We start from the raw sequence: 14,119 nt of genomic DNA, 5'->3' as shown, positions 1-14,119 counted from the left end.
GCGCGCGCGGGCTGAGAGGGCGGTGAAGTGGGCTGAGCCACGCGCGCGCGAGCGGAACGGGCCGAACGCGGAGAAAGCGGGTCCAGGGAAAAGAGAGAGAGCGCGGGCTGAGGGAAGGATAGGGAGTGGGCTGGGCCGAAGCGGGGTGAGGAAGTGGGCCGCGCGGGTTTGGGGCTGTTGGGCTGGGGTTTTTCCTTTGGGCTGGTTTGGGTTTCTAGGTTTGGGCTTTATTTCCTTTTCTATTTCTACTCCTCTCTCTCTATTTCTAATTCAAACAAAGTTTGAATTCAAATACAAATTTGAATTCAAACCACACTCAAATAAATAAAATAATGCACCAGCATGAATGCAACACCAAAATTTAAACCTATGATAAAATTTTAAATTACTTAAGGAACAAAATTGAATTAAATGCCAGTCTAACACAATAAACCTTAGAAATTTAAATAAAGCCAATTAAATTTATTAATAAATGCTGAAATTTAAATTAGGGTGTTACAAATCCTACCCCCTTACAGGAATCTCGTCCCGAGATTCTGGGCTGGCTAGCATAGAGATTAGGATATGTCTTTATCAACTCCTCTTCCTTCTTGTAGCAAGTCCCCCTGGAGAGACATCCGGGAATTCAGACACCACGCGAATACCATCCGTGGGTCTAGCCTCCATCTGATGAAGAAAACCAGAAGGCTCTGTAGCACTGACTGTCATCTCTTGGCCATCAGATGCTGACAAGTGAACTGTCTGCTGAGCACAATCAATACGGACTCCCCATCTGGTAAGGGTCTCCATGCCCAGAATCACATCTATCCCCGAGGAATCAATGACGACCAAACCAGTGCGAAATTCCGCCCCCCTTAGGACAATACTGACTCTGGAGCATATAGAGCATGTGTGTATCTGGCCCCCAGGTGAGGTAACTACCATAGCTGTCTTCATACACGAAACTGGTATACGATGCTGCTCGGCAAATGACTTGGAAATGAAAGAATGAGTAGCACCGGTATCGAAAAGCACTGTAGCTGGATAAGAGTTGACCATGAATGTACCAATAACCACGTTAGAAGCCTCGGCTGCTGACTCGGCCGTCACGTGGTTCACCTTCCCCTGTCGTGGCGCCCTGGGTTGGGCTGGGCGCCCCTGCTGTCCTGCCTGCCGTGGAGCCTGAGGTGCTGGACAACTTTTAGCATAATGACCTTTCTGCCCGCATTTGTAGCACATGCGGTGGCGGTGAATGGCGCTTCTTCGTCGACCTCCCTGTGAACTTATCTTCACATCTTGCATTATTTCTGCTGCTTGCTCTTTGGACTCCTTGCGACCGCGTGGCTGGATCACATTCATAGTGATAGTCAACCCATCAACATAATCATGGAGAGCTTGATTCTCGACCTGTGTATCTCTAGAGCACTTAGGATCCTTTCTCTTTGGCATGGTCTGTAGCTCTCCGACCGATGGACCGTCAAGGAAAAGGGAATCCCTGCGGCGCGCGCGGGCTGAGAGGGCGGTGAAGTGGGCTGAGCCACGCGCGCGCGAGCGGAACGGGCCGAACGCGGAGAAAGCGGGTCCAGGGAAAAGAGAGAGAGCGCGGGCTGAGGGAAGGATAGGGAGTGGGCTGGGCCGAAGCGGGGTGAGGAAGTGGGCCGCGCGGGTTTGGGGCTGTTGGGCTGGGGTTTTTCCTTTGGGCTGGTTTGGGTTTCTAGGTTTGGGCTTTATTTCCTTTTCTATTTCTACTCCTCTCTCTCTATTTCTAATTCAAACAAAGTTTGAATTCAAATACAAATTTGAATTCAAACCACACTCAAATAAATAAAATAATGCACCAGCATGAATGCAACACCAAAATTTAAACCTATGATAAAATTTTAAATTACTTAAGGAACAAAATTGAATTAAATGCCAGTCTAACACAATAAACCTTAGAAATTTAAATAAAGCCAATTAAATTTATTAATAAATGCTGAAATTTAAATTAGGGTGTTACATCCACCGCGGAAGCGGAATATATAGCGGCCGGTGCATGTTGTGCCCAAATCCTATATATGAAGCAAACCCTTTTGGACTTTGGTGTGAAACTAGATAGGATACCACTCCTTTGTGACAATGAAAGCGCCGTAAAAATTGCCAAAAATCTGGTTCAATACTCTCGCACAAAGCACATTGATATTCACCATCACTTCTTGCGTGATCACGTAGCTAAAGGAGACATATCTCTTCAAGGTGTGAGATCCGAGGAGCAATTGGCGGATATTTTCACAAAACCTTTAGACGAGAGTACTTTTGTTAGGCTAAGGAATGAGCTTAATGTACTAGATGTGGCAAACGTCATGTAAGTTGCCATGTCATATAGAAGAATGCATACATATAGGACACTTGTCTAACCATGGTAAGATAGTGATGAGCATGGGGTTAGCTAGAGGTGGTGGTCCACTTGTTTTCCTCTAGGCTTGTAGAAAGGCTCATCATGAAGAAGCTTCCCGTGGGTTCAAACTTGACAAGTAGAACTTAAATTCTTGTTATGCATTTCTTGTCATATAGATGTGCACTTCATGTTTATTTTTCTTTCGCATGTGGTTATAGCTTGCACCATCATTGCATGCGTAAGGGTCACAAAGGAGATCACTTGATGAAAATGAGACTTGTTTCATATGCAAGATCTTAATTCATGAAAAGTGAAAAGAGCAAAGTGTTAGGTGCGTTATTGCCTAGTGAATCATGTCTTGATGAGTTTGAAGCTCTCTATCTTCAATATTCCTATGACATGGCTCATACATTTTATTTGACGCTTTGTCTCGCTTTGCGGCTTTTCCTTGTGTTTGAAAAGAAAATCTATTAAGCTAGTGTGCTATCCTAAGTATTTTGAGGGGTAAAGTCGCCTATTCAAGTCCATTAACTTGAGTTTAGTTGAATTTTATAAGTTTATTGGACTTAGCATAGAAGAGTGAGCTGAGTGAAGGTTTTTTGGGTTCACCGGTTAAACCGACGCTTAATGGATCTATACCCATCGGTTTAACCGGCATTACTAAGTTGTGTCTCAGCTCAGTCAAATTCAGACGTTCAACCGACGTATGCAAATGTCAGAACATCGGATCAACCGGTAAACGTAATGCAGTTCTAACCTAACAATCAACCGGTGTTAGCAGTGTTCAACCGGCGAGTTCAAAATACATATCGTCGGATCAACCGGCGTTCAGATAAATTTCTGCTAGAGTCTCGGGTGAACTGAACCGATGCAATTCACCGGCGTTCTAAACCTAAGCATCGGTTTAACCGGCGTTAAGAAAAATCGTGGGGCCCACTTGTCATATATGTTTCTTGCCCGCACCGTTGGCCTCTGTTTTCTCTTTGTCTCTTCATGCCGCCGCGCCCCCGCTCGCCCACGCTCACGCCGCCGCTTGCTCCACGCGGCACCTGCACGCCGCCGGACCAAGCCGCCCCCACCGCGCACCATCCACGCCACCACGCGCCATCTATGCTCCGCCCGCACGTGCCCGCGCCGCTCTCCTTGCACGCCGCTCGCCTGCGCCGCCCGCGTACGCCAACGCCTGCGCGTCGCCGACGTTGTGTGCCAACGCACCACTGCCTCGCTCTCAGAGCCGCCCACGCAGTAGCATCTTGCACGCCGTCTACTCGCCCGCTTAGTCCACACACTCAGTGCTCGCGGGGTGCTCGAGATATTGCCTGGCCGAGATGGGTCGCGAGAAAAGGAAGGGGAAGGAGGTCGTGGTCGAGAAGCCGGTCCGAAAGCGGACCCGTGTAGAGAGGGAGGCCGAGAAGGTGGCCAAGGCCGCCGAGGAGCAGGCGTCAGGCCGTGCTCGTCCATTTGCGATTCAGGAGCAGCCAGCCAGAGGCAGAGGCAGAGGCAGGGGTATGGGCAGGGTCCGAGGTGCCAGGGCCACCAGGGCCACTACACAGCAGACAGAGGGCGATTCATCTGAGGGGGAGCCAGCAGCTGCAGAGTCATATGCAGATTCAGATGCAGCGTAGTCAGAACAGTCTCAGGGAGAGAGTACTCAGGGGTCACCGACTCTACGACGGTCTGGCCGCACTCGGCAGACGTCCCCAGGAGCAGGTTCTTCGCCAGCAACCGAGTGTCGCACTGGACTGAGGACGCGAGGAGGTCACCAGCCACAAGAGCCTCGCAGGTCCACAGCTGCAGCAGCAGCAGCTCGCAGAGCCGAGGCCCTAGAGGCCGAGCGCGCAGTGTTTCGTATGGACACTGTTGTGCATCTGGAGCTAGGTGTGCTGCTCCAGAACTTGACCAAGGCCAATGCGGCAAAGGTCAAGAGGCTCAGGTGGAGTGTAGAAGAGGAGGACTAGTTCCCCGTGACCCGTGACAGCAGGGTCGACCGTAGGTTCTGGACACTTCTTCAGGCTAGCTTCTACGAGACCTACTAGAGGCGAGGGCACAGGATCTTCCCACACAGAGTGCTAGACTAGGTCTCTCTGAGGACAGCCACAGGGGGAGCAGACGTCAGAGAGCACTTTGCACACTTCATAGGTCTGCCCAGGCTACTTCAGATGGAGCAGAATAGATATATCGAGGACTGGGTCAGAGTGTTCTATGCCACAGCCTGGATAGCTCCCGACTGCAGAGCCGTGCACTTCGTGTTTGGAGGCCAGGTCTTTGGTTTGTCAAGGGCGACCATTGCAGGGATCTTTGGAGTCGACTTGGTCGACGTCACCCTGCACGAGAGGGTATACGGAGACGCAGATCCACCTCACAGGGCGATGATTGGCGGGATTGGACCTTCTCACGAGGCGATCTCTCAGTGCTTCCGCCAGCCGTTTCCAGCCTCATATGCCAGAGTCCCCAGCCTGCTGACCCCAGAGGCATACGTAGTTCACATGGCACTTCGGAGGACTTTGTTGCCGAGGAGTGGCTACCCATAGGGGTTCACAGGTCTGCAGCGGCTGCTGCTACTACACATCCTTACTCACGAGCCATTTGACTTAGTGGATTTTATTCTGGCTGAGATAGAGGATGTGATCACTGATGGGATGGGTGTTGTACGTCAGTTTCCTTATGCTCACTGTATCAGTTACATCTGTTCTATGATCGTGCCAGCTGAGTGACCCATCAGTGCACTTTACCGTCAGGATGAGGCCCCCAGATTTCTAGTCTACCATCACACAGCACCACAGGACAGGAGGAGGGGCAGACAGGCAGACAGAGCCGCTATGGCATGGCTATCACCTGAGGTGCAGGCCCGAGTGGCACAGGAGGACGAGGCACTACTAGCAGCCGAGGCACAGCTTCCCGGAGGAGATGATAAGATTCACTGGTCTTAGCTTGAGTCAGACTCCTCCGAGGATGACGAGTACTTTCCTGCAGCCCCAGCTAGTCATGACCACGAGGCAGGAGGGTCCAGAAAGCCAGCTCCTTCGTCACCAGCAGCTGCTACTGTCTCAGAGTCCCAGGTCACTCAGCCGTCCGAGCTCACCTCTCTCCTTCAACAGCTTGTCACTCAGCAGAGAGAGGATCGGATAGCACAGGAGGAGGCCAGGAGAGCCCATGAGGCTGAGCTTGCAGCTATTCAGAGGGAGGCTGCCCGAGAGCATGCTGCAGCCAAGGAGCGTTTTGTCGGGCTTATTGACCGATTTTCACAGAGGACAGACGCTCAGTTCCTGCAGATGCAGCAGGGCATCATGGCGATGTTCGGGATGATCACACAACTTTACACTCACACCGAACTCGCCCCGCAGCAGCCAAGACTTCAGGGTGTTGGAGCACCTCAGCTTGCAGTCACTCCAGCTCCAGCCCCTACTGCAGCCCCAGCTACTTCGGCGACACCGGAGACCACGTTCTCGATGTCCGCACTCTTTGGGTCTGCCGGTCATCCGCTCTTCTCGCCACTGCCAGCGACTACGCTCTTTCAGGACTCACCGTCAGCGGTTCAATCAGTCGCCCTCCCCATCATACCACAGGCACCAATTTCAGGGGGAGGAGGAGGAGAGGAGTCTATAGTTCCGCAGTCGATGCAGCCGGCAGCTTCAGCAGTCACGACTTTAGATATTGACACTTCTTCTGCTGACCCGGTTACCACTTCTACGGACCCTCTTCTAGGTAGTGCCAGCACGAGAGCCTCCACGATAGCTACACCTCCAGTCAGCTCAGACCCTCAGCTCCCATTCGTCACTGAGGGCTCTCCGTCCGACGACGACGACGTTGACTTGGACTGCTTCCTCGCCGCGCCACGACAGCCGGATCAGTAGCTCGCCTTTTTTGGTACTTTGATGCCAAAGGAGGAGAGAGTTAGGGGGGAGTTGGAGTCGGGGGGGTAGAGCTAGAGAGAGCTCGGAGTTACAGGACTTTGATGTTTTATATCTCATTTGATGTTAGTTCATGGATATGTACATTTGACTCTTGAGTATGCTGTGCTTTGAGACATATCTATGGATTCCGTTTGAGCCGTTGAGCTCTTTGGTTCTTTTTCGAGTTTGCTTGAGTTTATCCTGCTTACCTTTCTCGCTCTCTCGTTATATTTATATTTGTGTTGTCATCAATCACCAAAAAGGGGGAGATTGTAAGCATCTAGGCCCTCTAGGTATGTTTCGGTGATTAATGACAACCATTATTGTGACTAATGAGTTTGTGCAGCTTAATGAAACATTATCGCTCATTTGGTCATAAGTCAAAGAGGCCCCTAAATTTCATTATTCAAAAAGGCGATCTCGGTATTCAACTCAAATATTTAACAAGACTAAGGATCTTTCTAGTCCTAAGTGTCGTAAGGTTGTGAAGGACACTTAGGTTAGTATAGGTTTTATAGTTTTGTAGAGGTCGCACTATTAAGAGGGGTTAAGGCTAAAGTAACTTGAGCATGGACATGGTCAATCAAAATGGATGCACACTTTGGTCACTCAGGTTCCTAGAAGTTCAAATAAGTGGTTTTCAACTTATATCTCAAGAATATTTGGATTTCATTCAAGACTCAAATCAGAAAAGGCAAAATCAGAAAAAGTCTATACACCGGTTTAACCGACGACTCCATTTTTCTATACGTCGGTTAAACGCAGTTAGCAGAGTCTGGACAAGTACATACACCGGTTAAACCGACGATACTTGAAATTAACGTCGGTGCAGTTGTCCAGAACGTTGGTTTTTCAGGGTGTTTTCAAGATATATACACCGGTTAAACCGACGATGTTTGAAATTAACGTCGGTGCATTAGTCCAAAGAGTTGGTTTTTCCAGGGATTTCAGAAGTTATACTCACCGGTTAAACCGACGATGGATTTGAGTTAGCGTCGGTGCAGTTGTCCAGAGAGTTGGTTTTTCAGTTGATTAGTGGACAACTACACTCACCGGTTAAACCGATGATACGTCGGTTAATCTGCCCGAGTTGTAATGGCTAGTTTTCCAAATGGGCAGTTTACATTCATCGGTTAAACCGACGATGACTTATGGAGGACCGTCAGATTAACCGGCGTTGCGTACTTTTCTGGCAGCTTTTCTCCAACGGCTTTATTCGTGTGAGCTGCCTATATATACCCCTCCAATGGGTCATTTTGCTCTCTCTTGACACCAGGCAGCATTCATACACTCATACTATTGTTGAGAGCCACCTTGAGCTTCATCTTCCACACATTTGTTCATTCAATCATTCAAGAAGTAAGACTAAGGACTTGAGTAGAGAGAAGCTTGTGTGCATCCGTTCTTGGTGATCGGTTCTTGCTCAAGTGAAGGCCCTAGCTTGTTACTCTTGGTGATTGGCAGCACCTAGGCGATCTTGGTGATTGAGGTGTTTCTTCCGGAGCTTGCCAAGGATTGTGGGAGCCCGAAGAAGTTTGTACGTGGCTTGAGCTCCACCACGCCGGGATGGTGAACGGAGACTCTTAGTGAGCGCCCTCGTCTCGGTGATATGGGAGGTGACAAGACTCTTAGTGAGTGTCAGAACGTGGATTAGGGGTGTGTGCCAACACATCGACATCACGGAAAAAAAATCCGGTTGTCTCTTGCCCACTCTTTTCTTTCAAGCACTTACTTTTATGCAATTATTCATGTGCTTGACCTTAGAGATCATAACTTAGCTCTACCTTGCTTAGTTTCTTATCTTATTGTTTTATTTATAGCTTGTGTAGTTTGCTTAGTTAGCCGGTTGGTGAATTGAGCCTTACTAGCTTTTCATAGGTTAAGGTTGCTTTAATTTGTTTTAGAAATTTGAAAAAGGCACAATTCACCCCCCCCCCCCCGCTTGGTCCATCAATCCTTACAGCGATGCCACCAACCCCGCACACGGCCGCACCCAGTTCCGTCCCTGGACGCGAGCCCCGGCCTCGCCCCTCCCTCCACTCGCTTGTCTCCCTCCTCCCTCACCTTGAGCCGCCTATAAAAGGAACCTCGGAGCCCCTTGCGCGCGCGCCAGAGCTCACCGCGGCCTGCCATTAGCGCCGCCGCTCCTTCTCCCCGGCGTTCCCCTCCTCCACCCCACCTCGGCCCAAATAGACACCCCAGCCACCTTCCCCACCGCCCACTGAAGCTCCCCGGCCCGCTTGCCTCCGCCCAGGGCTGCCGGAGTATCGCCGGTGACCACCTCCACCTCGCCGCCACCTTTGCCGCTACCGGCGAACTCGAATCCGGTTGCCCCAACCCCGTCCAAGCCCACCAACGGGTATTGCTCAGTCTCCTATAGCTTTTCCCCCACTTCACCGTCGCCTCCGGCGACCGGAGCCACCGGATTTCAGCCGGCCATGTCCGCCCCCTCCCCTAAACTCTGGCTAGGGACCAATTTGCAATCACCCAAATCTTTCCAGGGGCCTAGATGCAAGATCTCGTTTTCTTTTCTTTTTGCTTTCCAAAAACAGAAAACTTGTAAAATCGATATAAATTCGTAGAAAAATCAGAAAAATTCAAACTCAACTGTTCTTTGTTTCTAGTAAATAGATCTACAACTTTTGTTACATGCACTTTTTCTTTTGCACAATATTTTTTGCTCTATTTAAAATACAACATTTTTATTGTATCGCAAGTTGTATCCGCTGCATGTCTACCATTTTTGTCAGTATGTTTAATTCTATGGGAGTAGACTTGTGTGAAAATTTGGTGGCCAGTTGACAATCCTAGCTATAGGTTTTATTTAGGACTTGATGTATGCCTAGGATAAATAGTTTTATTTATCCAAGTTGTTCTGTTACGATTCATGATCTAAAACTTTTACAGTTGCTCTATGGTGATGCATGTATTCTTCAGAAAAAGTTTAGAAATTTGTAGTTAAGTCAAACTGGTCCAAATAATTTATGGTAGGAAGAAATATACTAAATAAAAAAATAAAAATCTCATATTTTTACTAGAGCTTCTTTTTGAGCACCCAGTCATGCTGGTAAAGTTTGAGCCTCTAGAACTTGCTGTAACAGTCTGTGGAAATTAGTTTTGATCCATACAGTTATGTGTTTCTCTATTTTTCATGCCTGGTATATTGGTCTTTTAAATCTGAAACTTTTACAGTAGCTTCATAATAGAATCATAAACACTCAGTTAAATTTTCAGTACTAGTACTTGCATAGTTTGACTTGTACAAATTACTTTTGTTTCTAGCAGTAGCTGCCTATTTTATTTTTCATTATTAATCTGCTGCATGGAATTAGCTGAAATTTTTAACATAGATCACGGATTAAGTATTACATATTGTGTAAAAATTTCATGACCAGAGGAGTTGAGCAACTTTTCTTTATTATATAATTGATTAACTAGTACATGTTATATGGTGATGAACGAATTGGGAGAGTGTGAAAACTACCCCTAGTTCTTTATGAACTAATCAGGTTAAATAATACTCTATGAACGATTGCCCAATGTTTCTTCATAACTTAACTTGGGTTATGTTGGACTACAATTTTATAGTGAATTAATATAACTTAACTTGGGTCGTAGCTCTCCGCGGTGGAGACGAAGACGAGGAGCAGCGTGACGAGGGAGATGAGGACGAGAAGAGGCTTTCCCGGCGCGCCCGTCATCAGCTCGGTGGCGGCTCGAACGGAGGAGGCTTCCGTGGTGTGAGGGACCTGTGGGTCGGTGGGGGCGGAGCTATTTAATAGGGGCCGCTGGTTGTGGAATGCTGCGTGGAACGGATCGGACGGCTGCCAAGCGCTTCCTTGACCGGATGGACGGGTAAGATTCGTGAGAGGGACATGGGCGTCGGGTGGCCTCGCCCCCACCCACCCTCCCGGGTCCCGCACTCCAAGAGACGACTCATGGAAGTCAAGATGCCGCCTGTATATGTATAGCCCTTTACGGAAGCCCTCGGACAGCACGTTTGCTGGAGCGATGGGAACAAAAGGGCACTGGGAGATTTTTCCTTTTCTTTTTTACCTGTTACCTCGATATTAATGAAGAGGATTTGGATTTGTTTCCACTGTCGAATATCTTACACTACTGGAAAAAGAACGGTACCCACCACCTCTAGTTCGCGCCAGGCGCAGGTCATGTTAGGGGCCACCCCCTACAAATCCATGTTCAAAAAAAAAGTAAAAAAAATAAAAAACAGCAAAATAAAAAGGAAAAATAATTCTAGCCAACAAGCCACCACCACTAGTCCTCTAGGGTCGAGCTACAATTTGTTGGACGAAATATACACATTTGCATCACCTGTCATTCAAACCACCAACCTCAAGCCTGGCGTACCTTTAATTTCTTACCACCATACTATATAGTCACTTATGACTCTTTGGAGTATGCTATTCTTTTATATTAACTCGAAAACTGATTTTCTATTTGATCCAAAATTTCACTTAATTATTTACATATAGCAAAACAAATCAAAAAAGCAAAACTTCTACATTATGGTTATTGGGAACTATAGAAACAAAAAAATTATGCCAAGTATATTTCAGTGTATATAAAGATTAAGAGTGTGAAAATCTCAAAATATGACTTGAGTTATATGAGATAATATATAGTTATGCTATCAGAGAATATATATATATATATAATACTTTTTTGGACTATTAAATGACCTCAAATGAAAAAGTTATCAACTACAAAGTTTTAGATCTTGTCACTCTACAATTGTGATATAAAGTTTGAATTTATTCGAGATCATATAAAAAATTATGATTTTTTTTTGTATGCAATCATTTGTAGAGGTGGATCATGCCATCACCCGCCCTTAACATGCATTTTAGAGATAGGTGAGGCCATCACCCTGCCCTAGGATGAAAGCATCACCCGCCCCTAGAAATACTCTTTTTAGATGTGGGTGACGCCATCATCCACCCTTGAAAATGACACTAATTTTTAGGGGCGGTGATGTGGTAACCCACTACTAAAAATGCTTTTCTAGGGATGGGCCGGGTGCTATAATAACCCCACTCCATTTGTAGCAATGAGTAAAATTTTGATCCGCCGTAAATAAATCGAGATGTTCCTGCAAACCGTGCAAACCGTTTTTGTGTAGTGTTAGGTACTGTATCTTTTTTTTTTTGAAGTTGTACACCAAGAAATCTTCTGCCAATCTGCACAGTCCTTTTCTGCAACCTAACGAAGAAGCGGTGTGTGATCTACTAATAAATAGAATCAAGCTAGTCATACCGAGTACAAGAAATTGATTCCGCGAGCGAGGGTGGATGCAGTCTACATCTATGCCGAGAAATATGGTAATCGGTAAGCCTAAGTATCTGATTGGATCGGAGAGTGGACTTTTCCCTCACCCTCTTTGAACTTGTTCTCATGCACGCACATGCGGGTACAGAGTCTGCATACTCTGTAGTCGAGGATGGCGACCCTGATCCACGAGCCGGAAAGAAAGGGAAAATGTTGCGTGGGGACTCGGTTCCCATGCGTGTGTTTAGGTCTGTCTGGCTAGGTTAACAAATTCAATTCGAATCGTCCGTTTCTCGCGGTTATTGAGACTGCTTAACCCTTTTGCCACATAGAGTAAGAAGTGGAACAATGATGATGATGAATATGGTTGAATGATGAAAATAATTATTTTCCACCATGTATGCTAAAGGATAGATGCTCACTTAGAAGGGTTAATTAAACTAGAATTTTGAAGATAAAATTAGAAATTAAAGATTTATTTTTAGTTGCTTTTCGGCGAAACAAACCCCTCCAGCCAAAAGCCTTGCATGTCTAGGTAGTGGACTAAGTATACCCATAGTCGGGTAAGCCTCACTGAGTATTAGTATACTCAGCCTTGCTTGTGGCTCAACTTTATTTTCAGGTGATATGTTTGAAGATCAGATAGTTAGCTTGACTTGGCCGTGTACTTTATCTCTTGGTTGGTCGGTGGAGTGGGATCCGACTCCGACCAACGATGACAATGCCGAGTGATGTCATGTACATGCTTCATCATGACATCGTATTTCGTCGTTTAGAACTTGCTTTATTTCCGCTGTAGTTGAACTCTGAACTACTTTCAATTTGAATTTCAAGTACCTTTCTGAGACTTCAAATTTGGTTTGTAATATTTAAGTTAAGACTCTGTGATGTAAGAATTTGTGAAATGTTGTACTCTCTGGACTCACCTTCGTGTGAGTTGCATGTAAAACTTTGGGTTTCGATCGCAGCTCAGGTGGTTTCATCTGGACTTTACCCGACTGGACTGTCGGATTACTCCGTTTTAAGTGCGTGTTAGCCGGAATTACCTTTAGAGTGATGGTTAGCGCACTTGAGCCGGATTAATTCGGACGGTTCTGCCATAAGAAATTTGCAAAAAAAAAAAGCTCCACATTGGATGCTACGTCACTCAAATACGTATGGCAACAAAGGTAATGACCATTTCGATAGAGTCAAGCAACTTTAGTGGCCACCATTTGCAATTTTGAAAATACGATGCCCAAATTGAAACATGCTAACAAGTATAATGACTATTCATGCATTTTGCTCTTATTCGAGTGAGCGTGGACGTTCTAGTCATTCATCTTTTTGTCTGTAATTGTGCCACCTGTTCCCTACTGTTCGATGAGACACAAAGCCTCATTATTCAATATGTAACATGACATAAAGTGCTTCGAGTCCTCAGCAGTTGTACCCACTACCCATGTAGTTCTTGAAAGGATTTTTGGTCTTGGTGATGCTGAAAGAGGATGAATAGGTGAACCTGTAAATTCTGAAAAAAATCTTCACAACAGTTAAATAGGTCGGAACTTCTGACACTATGTAGGAAGTTCTGATTGATCGGAAATCCCGACACCGAGTGGGAACTTTCGAGAAGAGTAAGAATTTCAAGACAAACACAAAGTTTGAGTTGAATATGCATAATCTATATATTTGAATCAAAAGTTTAGCAATGAGTTCTAGAAGAACTTGCAAGTGAACTTTTATAAAGAAACAACACACAAGAGTAAATCGGGACAAAACAAGCTAAATCTCGAAATGAGGGTTACAAATATAAGAAAGAAGCTCTAAAATGAAAGAAGAAAGCCAGAAGACTACACTTTATTATCTTCTTTTTTGTTCACGTTTCGGTCTTGCAAACAAATCTTTACGCAGCATTAATTCAACACCTCATTTGCTTAGAAACTTAATTTCTGAATTGTCTATTGCTTTCTAAATCCTTTCATGTAGAAACCACGTAAATAAACTGCACTCAGACAATGAATTTAGGTGCACAGAATCTCCAGGGCGACCCACATGAAAAGTACTGGTACCGTGTGTGTCTATATATATATATATATATATATATATATATATATATATATATACACACACATATGTATATACATATATACATATGTATATATACATATATATATATATCCATTCGATTTTCAAAAAGTTGTAACTCGCAGTCATCACGATACAATGATAGATAGGACTAGGTGTGCCCCCATGAAAAGTACTGGTATGGTATATATATCCATTAAATTTTGAAAAGATCGTAACTCGCAAGCATCACGGCACACTGATAGATTGGGCTAGGTGCGCGTGTGCAGATTCCTTTCCATTTCTTTTCCAGATCTTTCATGCTAGGCTTGGGTTGCAGGCTAAGGATGGAGGGTAACTGAAGTAGAATCGTTCTTGTTGTTTCTGGAGTGCTTGTAACATTTGATTACGGATTGAGTTTAGATTTTACATTCTCCAAAATATTGTAACAAATTCGAATAAATTCAAGAAAATGCTCAAGTTAATTCATCATCTGTTTTACACAAACTTCAAAAGTGGAGGAATGTTTGAGAGAAAG

Source organism: Panicum virgatum, chromosome 4K (genome assembly GCF_016808335.1).
Source record: "Panicum virgatum strain AP13 chromosome 4K, P.virgatum_v5, whole genome shotgun sequence".
In the NCBI taxonomy this organism is placed as follows: Eukaryota; Viridiplantae; Streptophyta; class Magnoliopsida; order Poales; family Poaceae; genus Panicum; species Panicum virgatum.
This window is presented reverse-complemented; position numbering follows the sequence as displayed.